Source organism: Schistocerca nitens, chromosome 4 (assembly GCF_023898315.1).
Source record: "Schistocerca nitens isolate TAMUIC-IGC-003100 chromosome 4, iqSchNite1.1, whole genome shotgun sequence".
In the NCBI taxonomy this organism is placed as follows: Eukaryota; Metazoa; Arthropoda; class Insecta; order Orthoptera; family Acrididae; genus Schistocerca; species Schistocerca nitens.
Window position 1 is genome coordinate 461,874,307 of NC_064617.1, and position 19,190 is coordinate 461,893,496.

Sequence of the window (19,190 nt, forward strand, 5' to 3'; positions counted from 1 at the left end):
TGTGCAAGATATTAGTTGGACGCATCAGAATACTTTATCAGATCACACGCTCTAGTAACTTACTGTGTTTTTTCTTAAACAATATCTCTGTTTAAGAATCGGTGACGATTATGGAATTCCCTCATGTAACAGGGTAAAGTGTTTAAATTGGTGGAAAATAAGGAAAAAATACATAATACTAAGGATAATTACGTACCTTTTCTGGATGAGGCCACTGCTTGTGTTTCGCAATATTATGTTGTTGTTAACAAATCCACCACAAGTGATGTAATTTGTTATTAACAGACTGATATGGTCTATTCCCATGAACTCCAGCTCCAGAGTGTCGTAGTTATAAAAGATGGCGTTGAGTAGGTGTGCCTCAGTAAGAGTGATATTTAATTCTGTTCTTTGATTGCCTGAGAGCGTCGTGACATCTATCTAAAGTCAGGCAGGATTCTGGCATAACTGGATAGAACAGATAAATTTCTGAATAGCCCAGTCAAAATACATATGCTCCGGTGCACCTCTAGTTACGAATAAGGAAATAGGCAAAAAATACGTAAAACTGGGGAAAACATGGAAAAATACGTAAAATTTGGGAAATTATGAAAATAGGGATAATATAGAGTAATGAGTGTAATTACATATCAGCCTGGATGTGCTCTCTGATAATGTCGAGTAATTTATTGTTAACAAAGAGACACATCTTCTCCCTGTGCTGCCGATCTCCTTGAAGAACCCCTCTCAATCACATGTTCCAGCTATATTTGGGAGAGGAGGAGAGGTGATCGATCCTCATGGGCTGAGAGGTGTTTCCTCCATTCTTATGTCACGTGACTAATAGCATCATGACCTAGTACAAGACTAGCACAACTGCCTGCGTAATTTCCTTGGGTGACCTTGATCAGCTTCTGGAGGTTCCCCAGGGGAAAGGGAGTGGCGCACCAAGGGCCCATGTTGATAACTTGACACTAGATGTGTAACTTTACACTGGTTGTCCTTATCAGTATTCTAGAGATAAGATCGTTGTCAGAGCTACAACCCTCCTTGTTGTCCTACTGATGTTAGTGAGTTTTGGGCAAGATCCCTTCAAAGAATATCTCATGATGAGCTTGATGGTGAACTATTAGCAAACAGCGTATGTTCGCGATTTAGTCGGCGTGAACCATCTTATTATGTAACTCATCACTCGGCGTGCTCTGTTTTTATAGTTTAAGTGTCCAATTTCACTGTTCCTGAACCCCCGTGAGCTGAAAGACCCATGAAGAGATGTGGATTCTCTGACCCATGGATGTCCTTGGTGGCTTCCAATGTTTGTCCAGCGGAGAACTGATCAGTGATACGTTCTACAATGAAGCTGTATTCGTTGCCACAGTCCATGAAATTGACAGTGAATTTTTTCTCCCTTCGCAATGATCAGAATATACAATGGTATGCTATAGTTAATGATTAAAGGAATTTTCACATGACGTATCCCTGACAAGTAATGTAACTCTACGAAACTTTGACCATAAATATAAAGAGCTGCTACATTATCTTATGTAAGGTAAATGAATGAAATACGCAGTGAGAAGAAGAGAAGTGACTCTTTTATTCAAAGACAATAACTACACTGAAGCCACTAAGAATTATCATGTTCGACTGGACATTATATGAGGTGGAACTTGGCTCTTAATGCATGCTCAACACAGGGCCCTCATGTAGAATTCTTTCAGTAAGGTGTTCCATTCCCCACCAGTCCTGATAGAAGCGATCGGACATTGTCATCCATAAAAATGAAATCAGGGCCGAATGCATCCGTGAAGAGAAGCACAGGAGGAAGGACTACACTCTCACAATAACGTTTACTCGTGAGAATACCGTATTAAAGAACTTGGAGGCCAGCATACTCATGCACCTTTATGTTCGCACCTCACCGTAACACCTGGCCCAACAGAACGATCATGTTCGGTAATGTTCCTGGCTGGATTACGTGTACGCCATATGAGGGTTCATCCTGAATAGCACTCAGACAAAAGCCCATCCAAGAAGAGCACGCGACCTACTCCTTGTAGGACCAATTTCTATTCTATTGGCACCTTCATAAAAGGTGCCTCCGATGTACGTGTGACACCAGAACACAACGTAGTGGTCGCAGGGCAAAGACATCACTCGCTCCCTCCACCATCCCGCCCTCCTCCCCCCTAACACCCCTCCCGTAGTCGCGTTGCCACTGTGGAGCGAGAGTTTGTGTGCCTTGCAGTCCTCTTACATCTGACTGAAATAACAACTGGGTCCCTTCTTGCCTGTTGCGGTCTTATGCTGCTGTAGTTGGCGGTGGTCGACCACATCCTCCATATTAGGTAGCAGTGTCTGTGGTTGGGAACGCTCCCCCCCTCTCACGAAATAATGCTATGAGCAATACCAAACTCCTAGGCTACAGTAGTCACACTTCGTCCTTCATTCACTTTTCTCAAATTCTTCCCTTGTGACGTCATCCAGATGTTGTCTCTAGGCCATGTTGTAGTGAAGAGTACCACCACCGTGCATAGTAATTATCGAGTTACGGGACGAGACCCATCTGCCACTATACTCACAGTAACCTCATTATATGTCATGTCCAGTTTTCTGTGCATGACAGGGTGATCTCTAGAAACATGCTCCCGCACTTTGTGTCATTTCCATCGACTAGTTATTATGTTATGTTACTTTTCCAGCTCCTCTTTTCGTTTTGCACAGTAATTTATAAACAATATACCTACCTCTCAAACGAAACAGCTTTAGGTTCTGCGATTAGTGGCTGCACTACAGTAAAGGTAACTCAGTCTTCGAAGTTTACATTTCGCGTACTAAGTGATGAAGTGTAAAGTACAGCTCTCCACTGATAATCTCTATTCAGCAGTTCGACCGTCTTCCCTGATAACTCAGAATGATACGTTAGTTGAAACGTGCTTGAATTTACGTGAGACAGCTTGAATAAGTCACTGCACATCAAACACCCACAAAATGTGGCCTTCATTCTGACAAATTCTTTCGGCTCTCAGGCACTGACATTATAAAATGACGGAGTACTAAAAGGTGTATCATAGGTACCGCAAATCTCAGGAAACAAGCTTTACATGTACCAATGGATACATCACTCCGTGTGCACTAATGAATTTTCTACTCTATAGAGGTAAAACCCTTGATACATATGTGACGGGCTACGCTGATCCCTTAGGTGATTATTATAATAAAACATGACTAAAGGGAAATGACCTTGAGCACGAACAAGATCACTATCAGCGTACAAAGCCACAAATTTGTTCTAAAAACCTGAATCACATACATTATAGAGAAGCATGAATTTCTAATTGCGTGCGTGCGTGTGTGTGTGTGTGTGTGTGTGTGTGTGTGTGTGTGTTTCTGCCTGTGTGGGTAGGTACGAAACGCAATTTGCAGTGTTCCTACGCAGGTGCCTATTCCGCGTACAGTATATTTGCAAGACACAACTCGAATCCTATACGCCACTGTTAACAGGTTCACATGTCGAAACGTTCTGCATTATAGCTCAGGTACGTTGCGCTTTGCTTGGCGTAGCTGCTGCTCCACGCCCGCCGCTTGGCGACGCTCTAAGGTGGTTAATTGCAGCGTAATTTGTGCGCTTAGCGTCAAGTGACTTACATGCGGGGCGCGTTAATGGAATCTCAGATAGCTTCACGGGCTATTTGCATATTAAGCATATCCGTTCACGTGTGGACCAGAGACACTCGTGAATACGAATAGGTCAGACTTCCGAGACTACTTTATGCAATAAAATTCATATCATTGTGACTTAAAGTTTTTCGACGTTTACTCTGTTTTATTGCATCACTCATAATATAACGTTATGATGACCATGGTATTGTTTTAAAGGATACTTTTTTCCATTAAATGTCAATTCATTTTCATTCTGAATACGTATTTGTCGTATAAGTTTTGGATTTTTTCTAATACTTTACGAAACAAAAATGAGAAATTAATTATTGTTATGCCACTATAACACAGTGCCATATTGATGGTTTATTTTGAAGTCCATGTGATCCAAAAATGGAAGAGCAAGCGATTGAGTGAAGTACCTGTAAGCTGACTCATCTATTGAGGTTTAAACTAATATACGAGGGCTATTCCGAAAGTAAGGTCCGATCGGTCACGAAATGGAAACGACTATGAAAATCCGATAAAGCTTTGCACAGATGTGTTGGGTAGTGTCTCTAGTATAACCCCAGTTAGCATCACGTCGCTCTTCTCATTTCTGAGCTCGCAGTGAGTGCGTAAAGATGTCTAGAAAATAGTGTCTGCCGCCAAGTACGGGGGCCTGGTGAGAAATTTCCCCTGAAGCTATGCAGCTAACATTACATAACTGTCGTGCTGTTTCGTCTTCAAGACAATTCTCAGCCGCATTCTGCAGGGGCAATGAAGATGCTCCTGCATCGTTTTCAAATGGAAATGTGAGATTACCCACAATACAGCCCGTAATTGTCTCCCTCTGAGTTTCAGCTCAGGTCACATGAACCGCTGGTTATGAAGACAACATTTCGGCACAAGACAACGAGCCGTAGGCCAGCGTAGAGAATTGGCGGAGAGCACTGGCGGCTGCCTTCTATAGCGAGGGTATGGGAAAGTTGGTACAACGCTACGATACACGTCTAAGTCGGGTCGGCGACTATGGAGATAAGTAGCTGCAAGGTGTATCTAACTGTTGCAAATAAAACATTTTTGATTTTTACCGTGGTTTCCATTTCGCGACCTATCGGACCTTACTTTCGGAATAGCCCTCGTACACCGAAACTCAAATAAATTGGCACACCTGCCTAATACCAAGTAGGGGCCCCGTGAGAACGCAAAATTTCCGAAACACGACGTGGTATGGACTCGACTAATGTCTGAAGTAGTGCTGGAGGGAACTGACACCGTGAATCCTGCAGTGCTGTCCATAAATACGTAAGAGTACGAGGGGGTGGAGATCTCTCCTGAACAGAACATTGCAAGGCATCCCAGAAATGCTCAATAAAGTTCATGTCTCGGGAGTTTGGTGGCCAGCGGAAATGTTTAAACTCAGAAGAGTGTTTCTGGAGCCACTGTGTAGCAATTCTGGACGTGTACGTATCGCATTGTCCTGCTGGAATTACCCAAGTCCGTCGGATTGCACAATGGACATTAGTGGATGCAGGTGATCACACAGGACGATTACGTACGTGTCACCTGTCAGAGTCGTATCTAGACGTATCAGGGATCCTGTATAACTTCAACTGCTCACGCCCCACATCATTACAGAGCCTCCATCAGCTTGAACAGTCCCCTGATGACATGCAGGGTCCACAGATTCCTGAGGTTGTCTCCATATCCGTACACGTCCATCCGCTCTATATAACTCGAAACGAGACTCGTACGACCAGGCAACATGTTCCGAGTCATCAACAACCCAATGTAGGTGTTGACAGCGCCAGGCGAGGCGTAAAGCTTAGTGTCTTGCTGTCGTCAAGGGTACTCGAGTGGGCCTTCGGCTCCGAACGCCCATATCAATGATGTTTCGTTGAATGGTTCGCATGCTGGCACTTGTTGATGGCCCAGCACTGAAATCTGCAGCAATATGCGGATTGGTTGATCTTCTGTCACGTTGGACGATTCTCTTCATTCGTCGTTGATCCCGTTCTGGCAGGATCTTTTCTAGCAGCGGCAATGTCGGAGATTTGATGTTTTACCGGATTCCTAATATAGGTCGAACAAGTGTTTTGTAAGCCACCTCCTTTGTTGATGGACTACATTTTCTAAGGACTCTCCCAATGAATCTCAACCTGGTACCCGCCTTACCAACAATTAATTTTATATGATCATTCCACTTCAAACCGTTCCGCACGCATACTCCCAGATATTTTACAGAAGTAACTGCTACCAGTGTTTCTTTCGCTATCATATAATCATACAATAAAGGATCCTTCTTTCTATGTATTCGCAATACATTACATTTGTCTATCTATATATGACGGTAGTATCTGTTCCCGAAAGAACAGTTACCGTGGATGACCATGCAGCTTTGCTAGAAATGAAATGATAATTAAATGGACACCCTAGCTGCAAACAGGCGTTGATGTACTTCATTGGGGACATGTTGAAAATGTGTGCCCCGACCGGGACTCGAACCCGGGATCTCCTGCTTCCATGGCAGACGCTCTATCCATCTGAGCCACCGTGGGCAGAGAGGATAGTGCGATTGCAGGGACTTATCCCTTGCACGCTCCCCGTGAGATCCACATTCCCAACATGTCCACACCACTACATTCGTAGTACGCCTAATAGATGTTTGCCCTTCATACTCATTACTCGTGGCAGATTAATCTACCAAGTCCCGTACGAGTTCGGGCATAGCGTGTGCGTTCACAAAAGAAGGTCAATGGCCGGGAAGCCATATTTAACTATATATGACGGTAGTATCTGTTCCCGAAAGAACAGTTACCGTGGATGACCATGCAGCTTTGCTAGAAATGAAATGATAATTAAATGGACACTCTAGCTGCAAACAGGCGTTGATTTACTTCATTGGGGACATGTTGAAAACGTGTGCTCCGACCGGGACTCGAACCCGGGATCTCCTGCTTCCATGGCAGACGCTCTATCCATCTGAGCCACCGTGGGCACAGAGGATAGTGCGACTGCAGGGACTTATCCCTTGCACGCTCCCCGTGAGATCCACATTCCCAACATATCCACACCACTACGTTCGTAGTACGCCTAATAGATGTTTGCCCTTCATACTCATTACTCGTGGCAGATTAATCTACCAAGTTTATATGACGGTAGTATCTGTTCCTAGCAATAATAATCTCGGAAACAGGTATAGTACGGTAAGCTAAGATTTCCCAAGTTTCAAAGGATTCCAAAGCGCCTCTTCCTGCATTGTTGCAAGCAACGAAAGCTACAGTTAACCATCCGTTACCCAAACTAGAGGGAGAAGAAACTTTCATTAAAGAAAAATTTAACCTCGCACCACAAAACAAAGTAGGTCCATTAATAAGAACAAATTGAGTAGTTTTACCTACACCTCTTGTTTCGTTCTTTTAACCCTTCGCAGAAGATGTCGAAGCTCCAAGAGTGCCGTCCACATTAACAAGTGATTTGTAAACCAGCATTCCCCGGCGACGACGAAAACAACGTCATCCACGGTATCTGTTCTCTCGGGAACAGATACTACCGTCATATATAGTTAAATATGGCTTCCCGGCCATTGACCTTCTGGTGCGAACGCACACGCTATGCCCGAACTCGTACGGGACTTGGTAGATTAATCTGCCACGAGTAATGAGTATGAAGGGCAAACATCTATTAGGCGTACTACGAATGTAGTGGTGTGGACATGTTGGGAATGTGGATCTCACGGGGAGCGTGCAAGGGATAAGTCCCTGCAATCGCACTATCCTCTCTGCCCACGGTGGCTCAGATGGATAGAGCGTCTGCCATGCAAGCAGGAGGTCCCGGGTTCGAGTCCCGGTCGGGGCACACATTTTCAACATGTCCCCTTTGAAGTACATCAACGCCTGTTTGCAGCTAGGGTGTCCATTTAATTATCATTACATTTGTCTATGTTAAGGGGTCAGTTCCCACTCCCCGCACCAAGTGCCTATCCGCTGCAGATCTTTCTGCAAATCGCTGCAATTTTGTAATGCTGCAACTTCTCTCTATACTACAGCATCATCCGTGAAAAACCACATGGAACTTCCGACACTATCTACTAGGTCATTTATATATATATATTCAAAAGCAGTGGTCCCATAACACTCCACTGTGGCACGCGATAGGTTTCCTTAACGTCTGTAGACGTCTCTCCATTGAGAACAACATGCTGTGTTCTGTTTGCTAAAAACTCTTCAATTCTGCCACACAGCTGGTCTGATATTCCGTAGGCTCTTACTTTGTTTATCTGGCGACAGTGCGGAACTGTATCGAACGCCTTCCGGATGTCAACGGAAATAGCATCTACCTGGGAGCCTGTATCTAATATTTTCTGGGTCTCATGAACAAATAAAGCGAGTTGGGTCTCACACGATCGCTCTTTCCGGAATCCATGTTGATTCCTACAGAGTAGATTCTGGGTTTCCAGAAACGACATGATACGCGAGCAAAAAACGTGTTCTAAAATTCTACTACAGATCGACGTCAGAGATATAGGTCTATAGTTTTGCGCTTCTGCTCGACGACCCTTCTTGAAGACTGGGACTACCTGTGCTGTTTTACAATCATTTTGAACCTTACGTTTATGTAGAGACTTGCGGTACACGGCTGTTAGAAGGGGGGAAAGCTCTTTCGCGTACTCTGTGTAGAATCGAATTGGTATCCCGTCAGGTGCAGTGGACTTTCCTCTGTTGAGTGATTCCAGTTGCTTTTCTATTCCTTGGACACTTATTTCGATGTCAGTCATTTTTTCGTTTGTGCGAGGATTTAGAGAAGGAACTGCAGTGCGGTCTTCCTCTGTGAAACAGCTTTGGAAAAAGGTGTTTAGTATTTCAGCTTTAAGCGTGTTATCCTCTGTTTCAATGCCATCATCATCCCGGAGTGTCTGTAAATGCGGTTTTGAGCCACTTACTGATTTAACCAAAGACCAGAACTTCCTAGGATTTTCTGTCAAGTCGGTACATAGAATTTTACTTTCGAATTCACTGAACGCTTCACGCATAGCCTTCCTTATGCTAACTTTGACATCGTTTAGCTTCTGTTTGTCTGAGAGGTTTTGGCAGCGTTTAAACTTGCAGTGAAGTTCTCTCTGCTTTAGCAGTAGTTTCCTAACTTTGTTGTTGTACCACGGTGGGTTTCTCCCGTCCCTCACAGTTTTACTCGGCAGGTATCTGTCTAAAACGCATTTTACGATTGCCTTGAACTTTTTCCATGAACACTCAACATTGTCAGTGTCGGAACAGAAATTTTCGTTTTGATCTGTTAGGTAGTCTGAAATCTGCCTTCTATTACTCTTGCTAAACAGATAAATCTTCCTTCCTTTTTTATTTTCCTATTTACTTCCATATTCAGGGATGCTGCAACGGCCTTATGATCACTGATTGCCTGTTCTGGGCTTACAGAGTCGAAAAGTTCGGTTTGTTTGTTATCAGTAGGTCCAAGATGTTATCTCCACGAGTCGGTTCTCTGTTTAATTGCTCGAGGTAATTTTCGGATAGTGCACTCAGTATAATAACACTCGATGCTCTGTCCCTACCACCCGTTCTAAACATCTGAGTGTCCCAGTTTATATCTGGTAAATTGAAATCTCCACCTAAGACTATAACATGATGAGACAATTTATGTGAAATGTATTCCAGATTTTCTCTCAGTTGTTCTGCCACTAATGCTGCTGAGTCGGGAGGTCGGTAAAAGGAGCCAATTATTAACCTAGCTCGGTTGTTGAGTATAACCTCCACCCATAATAATTCACAGGAACTATCCACTTCTATTTCACTACAGGATAAACTACTACTAACACCGAAAAACACACCACCACCGGTTGCATGCAATCTATCCTTTCTAAGCACTGTATGCGCCTTTGAAAAAGTTTCGGCAGAATTTATCTCTGGCTTAAGCTTCGGTGCTTTCTATCAGCGCTTGAAGTTCCGGTACTTTACCGATGCAGCTTAGACAATTTACAATTACAATACCGATTAGAGCCTGGTCCCCGCATGTCCTGACTTTGCCCCGCACACTTTGAGACTGTTGCCCTTTCTGTACTTGCCCGAGGCCATCTAACCTAATAAACCGCCCAGTCCACGCCACACAACCCCTGCTACTCGTGTAGCCGCCTGCTGCGTGTAGTGGACTCCTGACCTATCCAGCGGAACCCGAAACCTCACCACCCTATGGCGCAAGTCGAGGAATCTGCAGCCCACACGGTCGCAGAACCGTCTCAGCCTCTGATTGAGACCCTCCACTTGGCTCTGTACCAAAGGTCCGCAGTCAGTCCTGTCGACAATCCTGCAGATGGTGAGTTATGCTTTCATCCCGCTAGCGAAACTGGCAGTCTTTACCAAATCAGATAGCCCCCGGAAGCTAGAGAGGATTTCCTCCGATCCATAGCGACACACATCATTGGTGCGCGACCACCTGCAGATAGGTGTACCCTGTACCCTTCATGGCATCCGGAAGGACCCTTTCCACATCAGGAATGACTCTCCCCGGTGTGCACACGGAATGCACATTGGTTTTCTTCCCCTCTCTTGCTGCCAAATCCCTAAGGGGCCCGATTATGCGCCTGACGTTGGAGCTCCCAACTACCAGTAAGCCCACCCTCTGCAACCGCCTGGATCTTGCAGACTGAGGGGCAACCTCTGGAAAAGGACAAGCAGCCATGTCCGGCCGAAGATCAGTATCAGCCGGAGACAGAGCCTGAAACCGGTTCGTCAGACAAACTGGAGAGGCCTTCCGTTCAGCCTCCAGAATGTCTTTCGTCCCCTGCCACACCTCGAGACTACCTCCCACTCTACCACGGGCGAGGGGTCAGCCTCAATGTGAGAAGTGTCCCGGGCATCCATAGCCGTAGTCCGATCGGGGGATGCGTGGGGCGAGCTGGCCGTCCCCGACAAACCCCCAACCGGACCCCCACAGTGATACCCATTGGCAACAGCTTCAAGATGCGCGACCGAAGCCAACACTGCCTGAAGCTGGGAGCGAAGGGATGCCAAATCAGCCCGCATCCGAACACAGCAGTCACAGTCCCTATCCATGCTAAAAACTGTTGTGCAAAGAACGTCTGAACTAATCTACAGAGCACAAACAATTCGACACAAAATTTAAACAGTTATTAAAATACAAGGTCGCCTAGTAAATGCAGTAATGCTGCTACTTGCGCACTGCTGACACACTGCTTGGCAGCAGAAGGAGACTAAACGATTTAACACTATTCAGGTACCAAAGCGCGATGCTACAAATCTCAAATACTATAATACGCCAGAAATGTATGAATTAAACAATGCAAGTACCCAAAAACACGCAAAGAAATTAAGAATTAAACTATGTAACAAATAAGTAAGCTAGGAGTATACGACTTGCTGCTGGCAACTGCTTATCCAATCCTGTTCATATAAAAAAGTGTTTATTTCCGCATTCCTGTTGTGGACGTACAAGTAAAGTATCAACAATAGAATTAAATTCTTACATTTTTCAGACGAAATATGGGAACACTGTTTTGGGAAGTCGTATGTTTGCTGTCTTTTGATAATGAGAGTTATCGGTAGCCTTGTTAAACAGCTATAAGAATCACTTAGAATATCCTCCACTCATTATCTTAGTCTTGTAATTCTGTTTCAGATGAATTGAGATAGACAGTGTCACTGCAATGTTATACTACACGACGTGAACACAATGTAGTTCTCACTTTTGCACAGTGTACTCAACTCAACTTGCTACCGGAATAAGACACTCGTGTAGAAGTGGACCACAGTACACTCATGTATACGAGTAGAAGACAAGCTCATCCTGTAACATGAGGAGAAGTATAGATGATATAGTAAAATTACGACTTTGACTTTGTGAGTTTACAGTTTAGAAACGAATCAGTGTAATAGTTCGTATTATGTCTACACATCGTTCGTGCAAATGGACCGAATGCTGTGCAAAACCGTTCTTCGCTTTGATGCAGTGAATATTTGACTTGTGCCCAAACATTCCGTTAAATTACATAAAAATAGACTATTTTATCGATCCCTTTAAAAGGCATCTCTCAAATTTGGTAAGCTGTCACAGTTGTTCACTTTATTTAGTTGTTAGAAAGCTAACGTTAATTCAAAACAGCGAAAGACATTAATTTTTTCTTGGTGTACATTTTTTATTTTGGGGAAAGATAAGTTTTCATAACAACGAAGGATCTTGTTGAAAGGCGTCATCAGTTCTCACACGTGCGTCTTCCAGTTATTGCTGTGATCAATCTATAGTGACAAAAATGTAACAGTTCGTATTTCCTTTATTGCGCTGTTACAGTAAATACTTAATAGCTGATAGAATTCTGTGAAGAGTAAGAAACAGTACAAAATGAATCCAGTTACAATTCAACGGCAATATGTTTTCCTTCGACCATATATGGAAGTTACTGGATATATCACGTGCTACCTTTTCAGTAAGCACTAAATCTACATCCTCGCTAATGCAAGTGGATGATCAGTATTGCAAATTAGAAGCAGAACAGATTTCAAAACAGAATTTCACGAGCACCATACCTGCTTGTATCAGACTACCTATGGCTGTAATCAGCATGCAGTTAATACACACCCCTCAGATTTTTCTCACATAAATAAGAGCCCTACCTCGCTCTGTTAATGCGCGTCACGAAAATGCTAAAAATAGTCACCCAGTAAACCAGTACAAGTTTTAAATAGTGTATCTAATGGCTTCGTGAGACAAAAAAAAAAATTGATTTCCAGTAGTTCACATAATTACTGACTGAATTTATCATAATTTACTAATTAAGACGTTAATTTTTCGTTAAGTGTTTAACAGAGTAAGTCAAATACTGAAGTTAGAAACCGTCTTGAGCAAACATTGAGTCCAAATTACCCAGATGACATTCATCTAGTATTTCTGAATGAGAGAATTTAGCATCTTTCGACAAAATTTACGCGTAATATCAAATCATTTCGAAACTTTTTCGTACCTACACCCCAGCAAATTAAGAAAGGAAAGACTATCGCTTAACGTGCAGTAAATCTTCCGCAACAGGCATGACCTTTTAATCTGTTACTTGTTTTCTACTAACTCTGTTAGCATAATATTGCTTGTACTTACAAAATTACGCCAATGTATAGCACCTATCTCAAGCGATATGACGTTATAAACATTCATATGAGTAGAAACAGACCATACATTTGCCATACTAAATCACACAAAACTACTTTATCTCTCACTTAAATTACGAAAACAGGCTTTCGATACTTTGGAGCAATCGTGGTGGGATTATTGAATAATTCGTAAAGCTTTAACTTTTAGCTTCTCATGATTATGAACGAAGAAATGTGTATGCATTTAAACACCAATAGGTGCAGTTCGACAAGTATCAGCACTGATGCTTCGGCCAGTGACGGGTAACCTCCACCCCCGACCCTCTAACAATTTAAATTGTTATATTTCGACTGCGAAACGCCCTCATTTACTGTTTGCACGTCGAGGGTGAACGGGTCCCACTGCTCCCGAGCAATATGCTCTCCCTTCTAGCTCACTGCTGCTGCATTTGACATAAGACGTTAATTTATTTTATTTCTACATAAATCGGTCGAAGCTGTTGTGAGAGGCACACAGTATAAAATTATGACGTCGTAACATATTCTTCGAAATGTTAGTCGAGTGGCATCTAATCCGATGAGAGGAACTGTGCCCAAAAGTATCCAAACGATATGACAGCCGCATCGCAACGGCGTATTCGTGGCGTACGTAACGTATACATTGCGTCATGACGGCGTAACGTAGGCGTAATTATTAGACACATATTCAATTTAGTGTTCAATAGTACCTTTACTTTTCGTCTATAGTTTGCTGTTTCCCTCCATTCCATTCCTCTGCTCTGATGTGAGGGGATCAGTTACTGTCGTTACAAGTAGAATTAAATAGCGGGCCGCTGTGGCCGAACGGTTATAGGCTCTTCAGTCCGGAACCACGCTGCTGCTACGGTTGCAGGTTCGAATACTGCCTCGGGCATGGATGTGTGTGATGTCCTTAGGTTAGTTAGGTTTACGTAGTTCTAAGTCTAGGGCGCTCATGACCTCAGATGTTAAGTCCCATAGTGCTTAGAGGCATTTGAACCATTTTTAGAATTCAATAGATGTGCGAAATCTTTCGACAAGACAGAATGTCAGCCTAAAACTGGAGGTCGATGTTGCCATAATTAATGGCTTTCGTATCTCAATTAACTTAATTACCGGCGAAGTATTTCAAATTTTCTATAAGCGCTCCGCAAGTAACCCTTATAAGTGGGACCCTGTGTAATGTATTTACATTAAATATTTGGATGCTATGAATACTGTGATGATACCGTAGTTTACAGACTGTGCCAATGATTTTCCTTCGCCGCATGACACATTCACAGTAAGTAGTTTGCAATCACCATCCCTAGACTATATAGCAGTGACCCAACAGCCGTTTGCCAAAGAAGACATCCTGAAGCAACTTACCTGACCCTACATTAATAAGGACGAAAACTGAAATATGTAATTTTCATTGTAATTCTAACAACCCTACCACAACAAAGGTCAAAATATAATAACGATTGTGATGTTGCTCACGCTGCTAAATACTGCATTTTCGGGCAACAACAAAGTTATTATGTGGCAGGTGTCATTAGAGCACACTTAATAAAGTCATTTCATGTAATAATAACGGCCGGTGTTGCCGTGCGGGTCTAGGCGCTTCAGTCTGGAACCTCGTGACCGCTACGGTCGCAGGTTCGAATCCTGCCTCGGGCATGTATGTGTGTGATGTCCTTAGGTTAGTTAGGTTTTAGTAGTTCTAAGTTCTAGGGGACTAATGACAACAGATGTTAAGTCCCATAGTGCTCAGAGCCATTTGTACCATATTTTCATGTAATAATGGATAAATTAGGCATTCATCCTTTCGTGTTTCCACGCTGGTCTCGTTGTAATTTCATGGCTCAACTGTCGAAAATCTAGGTGGTGATGATTCCAAGCTCGGATGCAAAGAGGCCTAGGTTTTATTTTGCGATATTCAAAAATTTTATAGATGTGTTTCACAAACCATTCTTGAAGATTAAACCTTTGAAAGTTACCTCAATGGTGATGAAAAGAAAATCAGCACTCCGAATTTAAGTTACACTTCTTTTTTATTGCTTTTGTTGCAATATCATGTAACACACAAAACATCACTTCACAATACAAAACATACTTGAAAACATCTTCTTCACTGTTAAAGTTCACATTTTATAAGCTGACTACAAGTCAGGTCCTGGAAGTTCTTTTAGATCAAGTGAACCTTTTTTGGAATTGGAATACATTTAAAGCTTATCGAAAGGAATGGTACGAGACAGCTAGATCTCTGGATTACTAAAGGTACTTTGTTGAGATCGATTTGAATTTATATCACTATATTTGAGTAATAGTGAGATTTCGGAGATTTTTTCAAAGCTAAACGAACTTTATATCCCTCCATGAATGAAAATATATAAGGTTTATGGTGCAATAAACATTCAAGTAACAGTTAACAAATTACGAGACAGAGATAATATTTTCAGCAAAACGACGCTGATGCAGAAACAATGCTAATATCGCAGGACGTCATAATTTACGACAAAATCGGTAATAATGTTTGATGTCAAAATACTCAAGAAAGGAATGTGATAAGCAGTAACTTAAATCCAAAGCTTCCCTTAAAAATGATGCTGTAAATTAATTGAATTTATATTTGGTGAATTAATTATAGATTACTTTGAAAAATATGTTGTTACCAGCGGAAATGTAACGACCAGAGAGGCTGTATGTTGTATTTTGTGAGGTATTTGTCTCTTCATAATCTTTGCATATTCTAGGAAATAAACAGCCAATGACCTATATTCGATGTATACCTATTTGCAAACCGTCAGATATCTGTGAGAAGGAAAAACATGAATGGTACTGCTCCTTGATTCACTCTAGTACTTTAAGCTGTCCTCTTAGGTTACTGCCTAACCACACACTCGGAATTCCCAAAAAAAAAAAAAAAAAAAACAAAATGTTTATTTCTGCCTTCGTTAAATAATCAGACGGAAATGTAAATAAAATCGAATATTGTAATCCATACTTGTAGTACTTTTATAAGGAAGTCCCAGTATGTTTTAACAACACTGAGATGAGAGAGGGACTCGTACCTTCGTCGCATAACTCCGCACACCACAACTTGTCCTTTTTAATAAAATAACACATTTCAGTAACACAAGAGCAAAATAACGAGTTTATGAATTACTTTTTGTTTGTTTCATTGAGTTTCTACCCTTCTGAAACGTTTCAACTTTTAATGTACATCCGTTGACTATGAACTTTAGGAATTGTGGATATATGCTGAAACCTTCCAAATTCGCTTTTACTCAGTTTCTTTTTTTTAGTCGATTTGAGACAGTTGCTTTTTTGTTACACAAACATAGGTTTTAATATTTTGTGAACTTTTCCCTATATTTTATTTGGTTTTCCTTGAGTTGTGATGCAGTGTAATGATACGCAGACAGAATTTTTTCCTTCCTTTTTAGGTAGGGTGTTGTGTGTCCTTTGATCCAGTTCATAGAACTATGTGTTTTGATTGGGTACAAAAAATCCGAAGGTGTAATATATTTGGGTGCAGCTCTAGATTCTGTTTAATAACTACCAAATTTTGTTTACTTTCTTACACACAAGTCTGTGACCTCCGCTGTCGATTAAAGCGCAAGACGGACACGAAGGTGAGTCTGCTAGATGGGAGTTATAAAGTTTCGAGGTGATCGATACTTTTCTTCTTACTGCTTTATGCCAGGCTGCATTCACATTTGATGTTATATTCCGACAATTGGTATTTTTCCATGTGGCTTTCCCACTATAGGCTGAAAATTTAAATTCGATAGCACTTTTACTTTTGTTTCCTATTATTAAGATATATTTCCCACGTCTTCGTCATATTCTTCGCCAGAATGTTTACGTGTATGTAACGGTATTCGATAAAAATTGTTTCAGATGGTGAAATCATATTGAGTTATGTTGCACGTTAACAGACGGATTCACATTGACAAGAGTAATTTCATTGAGCAAGTGGGATGTTAAGCTGTTGGATGATCTTAATCTGCATACCGCACATTCAAATAGAGGTTTAGACTTTATGCTAACATCCAAAAGGTTTATTCCACCACTTTCAGCAGGGATTTCACTCTGAATACGTTCCCACGGGGTATGATGCGAAGGTAGACGTAATTTTAGTAGTCATGTCGCGAGAAATGGGTGTTTCTTGCCCCACATAGTTGATTTTTGTAACAAAATATATATCTGCTCAAACGGTTCAAATGGCTCTGAGCACAATGGGACTTAACATCTGAGGTCATCAGTCCCCTTGACTTAGAACTACTTAAACCTAACTAACTTAAGGACAGCACGCACATCCATGCCCGAAGCAGGATTCGAACCTGCGACCGTAGCAGCAGCGCGGTTCCGGACTGAAGCACCTAGAACCGCTCGACCACAACGGCCAGCTCCTCATTCTTCGTCCTTGTAGACTTGCTCATAAACTTGTTTGTATTTTTTAGCAATAGCGATGGAGTGCTTTATGTTGGATTCGTAACTGGTATCTAATATTCTGAAATGGGTGACGCCTGCTAACTGTCCTGAGTTTTGCGTACTTAATCGGTGTACAGTATTCATGATATGTGATTTCGATTTACTTAGCTTTGTTCCTATCACCAGTTCGTACTGGTCAATGAGCTGTAGAGCCTCACCTATATCATTTTCATTGGTAACCACGAGACCCACGTCACCAGCGTATACCGTACATATAATACTTTGCCCGTTTATTTTCAGTCCTCTTAGCAGTCGTTGCAGAGTGAGTGGAAGAGGCTCTAAGATGAACGCAAACAGCGCCATCGTCATAGGACGTCTTTGTCTTACCGATATACTGCAACTGAATGTTCTCACTAGCTAATTGTTCATTGGGATTCTGCATGACTCCGGCTTAATGTTCTGAACATTAGATTTATAAAATGAATAAATAATGATGATTTACTCTGTTAACGGTATCTTGAAAGTAATAGATTGTAGCGGATTTTAATTTGAGATCATCTGCTACGGCAGTTATATCTCTACAGTTTCATGCTGTCTGCATAATCGATGCATCCTTGCCCACAATGATTTGGTAAGGACCGGTTATAACATACGTTTCATTCTTGCCCCACTGGGTTAGTTTACGGCCATGATCTTATAGTCCCTATTAAGCAACTTTAAGGGTCTAAGGTTTTCGATGGATACGATGCTTGGGTTCTTTCGAACTAAAACGACCATTCCTTTCATAATATCCATAGAGATTTCTGCGACAGGGTTAATTAGTGCACTGCGCAGTAAAACAGTTCAGCCTAAACTTTTTTTTGGAAAATGTGATAAAAGCCAGCGGGTGTTCCATAGGGATCGGTCATTTTCTTTTAGAGATATCTTCTACTGACGTTCTCAGATCTTCTTCGTCAGTCTCCGAAGTGACATATTCTGAGACGGTATTCTTGAGTTACCGTTGAAGATATTTTAAGAAGCCCTGCTGTCTATTTTTAGCACGTGGTCTACTGTACATCAAATCAGAGAAATGACTGTAGTTGACGTCTTTTATTTCATCGCGTGTATTGAATATGGTCCCATCTTTATATTTAATTTCTGTCAGTATTTTCCTTTGTGCACTCTCACTTTCAGGTATGACGTACAATACTGAGTTTTTAGCATGTTGTAGTTAATCACACATCCTCACCCGGATTTTGTATCCTTGCAAATGTTGCCGCTCAGTTACTAAAATTTTGGGTTTCTTTTCTGGAGGGAAGTATACTTCATGGCTATGGTCTCGGTTATCATACTTTTTCTCAACGTTATTAACTGACATTTAACCATAAGCGTTTCGTTTTTGTGATAAATCTTGAATGCGCCTTTGACTTGAAAAGACATATTGCAAGTTATAATACGAAACAGCTAAATATACCGAAGTCAATGGCGTCAGCTCCATCGAGACAAAGATAGTACACCAGTAAAGTGAAATCGTCTCTGGTCCTAAATGGAAGTGGTACAATTCTGCCTGCAACATATACTTCTCGAAAGTGTTTATTGAAGTAGCAGAGGTAGTAAACTGCGTCAAGCTCATGGAGATAAAAATATTGGAAGTTGACATGACGTCAAAAAGTTGAAGCCTACGCCCGTCATCTTAGTTTCTCCAAAGCATTACATAGAGGTGTTTTTATACTGTCCAGAACACAGTTGCACTGTGTTCAAGCACAGTGACAGGCAAAATATCCGAACAGAAATGACACAACATTGAACAAACTTCGTCAGGTAGCTTTTTTGGACAGTATTTCGTCATACGTACACAAAGCAAACGAATATTGAGTGAATAAAGTGGACAGTATTTCGGCGTATGTACACAAAGCAAACGAATATTGACTGAATAAAATGATAAGGGTCTGTGGTAATATGCTTCGTTGATTGACATATTAGGAAGAGTAAGATTCTTCTCAATATCCATACAGATGGCGCTCTTAATCACAGATTTTCTAGACT

General features: G+C 41.8%; 3 non-coding genes across 3 annotated transcripts; 1 reads left to right on the forward strand and 2 right to left on the reverse strand.

Moving 5' to 3' along the window:
* Positions 1–6,102: 6,102 nt before the first annotated feature.
* Positions 6,103–6,177, reverse strand: Trnap-ugg (transfer RNA proline (anticodon UGG)). Its single transcript has one exon. It is a non-coding gene; the product is annotated as a tRNA-Pro (tRNA).
* Positions 6,178–6,541: 364 nt separating this feature from the next.
* On the reverse strand, positions 6,542–6,616 carry Trnap-ugg (transfer RNA proline (anticodon UGG)). The gene has a single exon. It is a non-coding gene; the product is annotated as a tRNA-Pro (tRNA).
* A 785-nt stretch (positions 6,617–7,401) lies between these two features.
* Trnaa-ugc (transfer RNA alanine (anticodon UGC)) lies at positions 7,402–7,476 on the forward strand. Its single transcript has one exon. It is a non-coding gene; the product is annotated as a tRNA-Ala (tRNA).
* Positions 7,477–19,190: the final 11,714 nt, after the last annotated feature.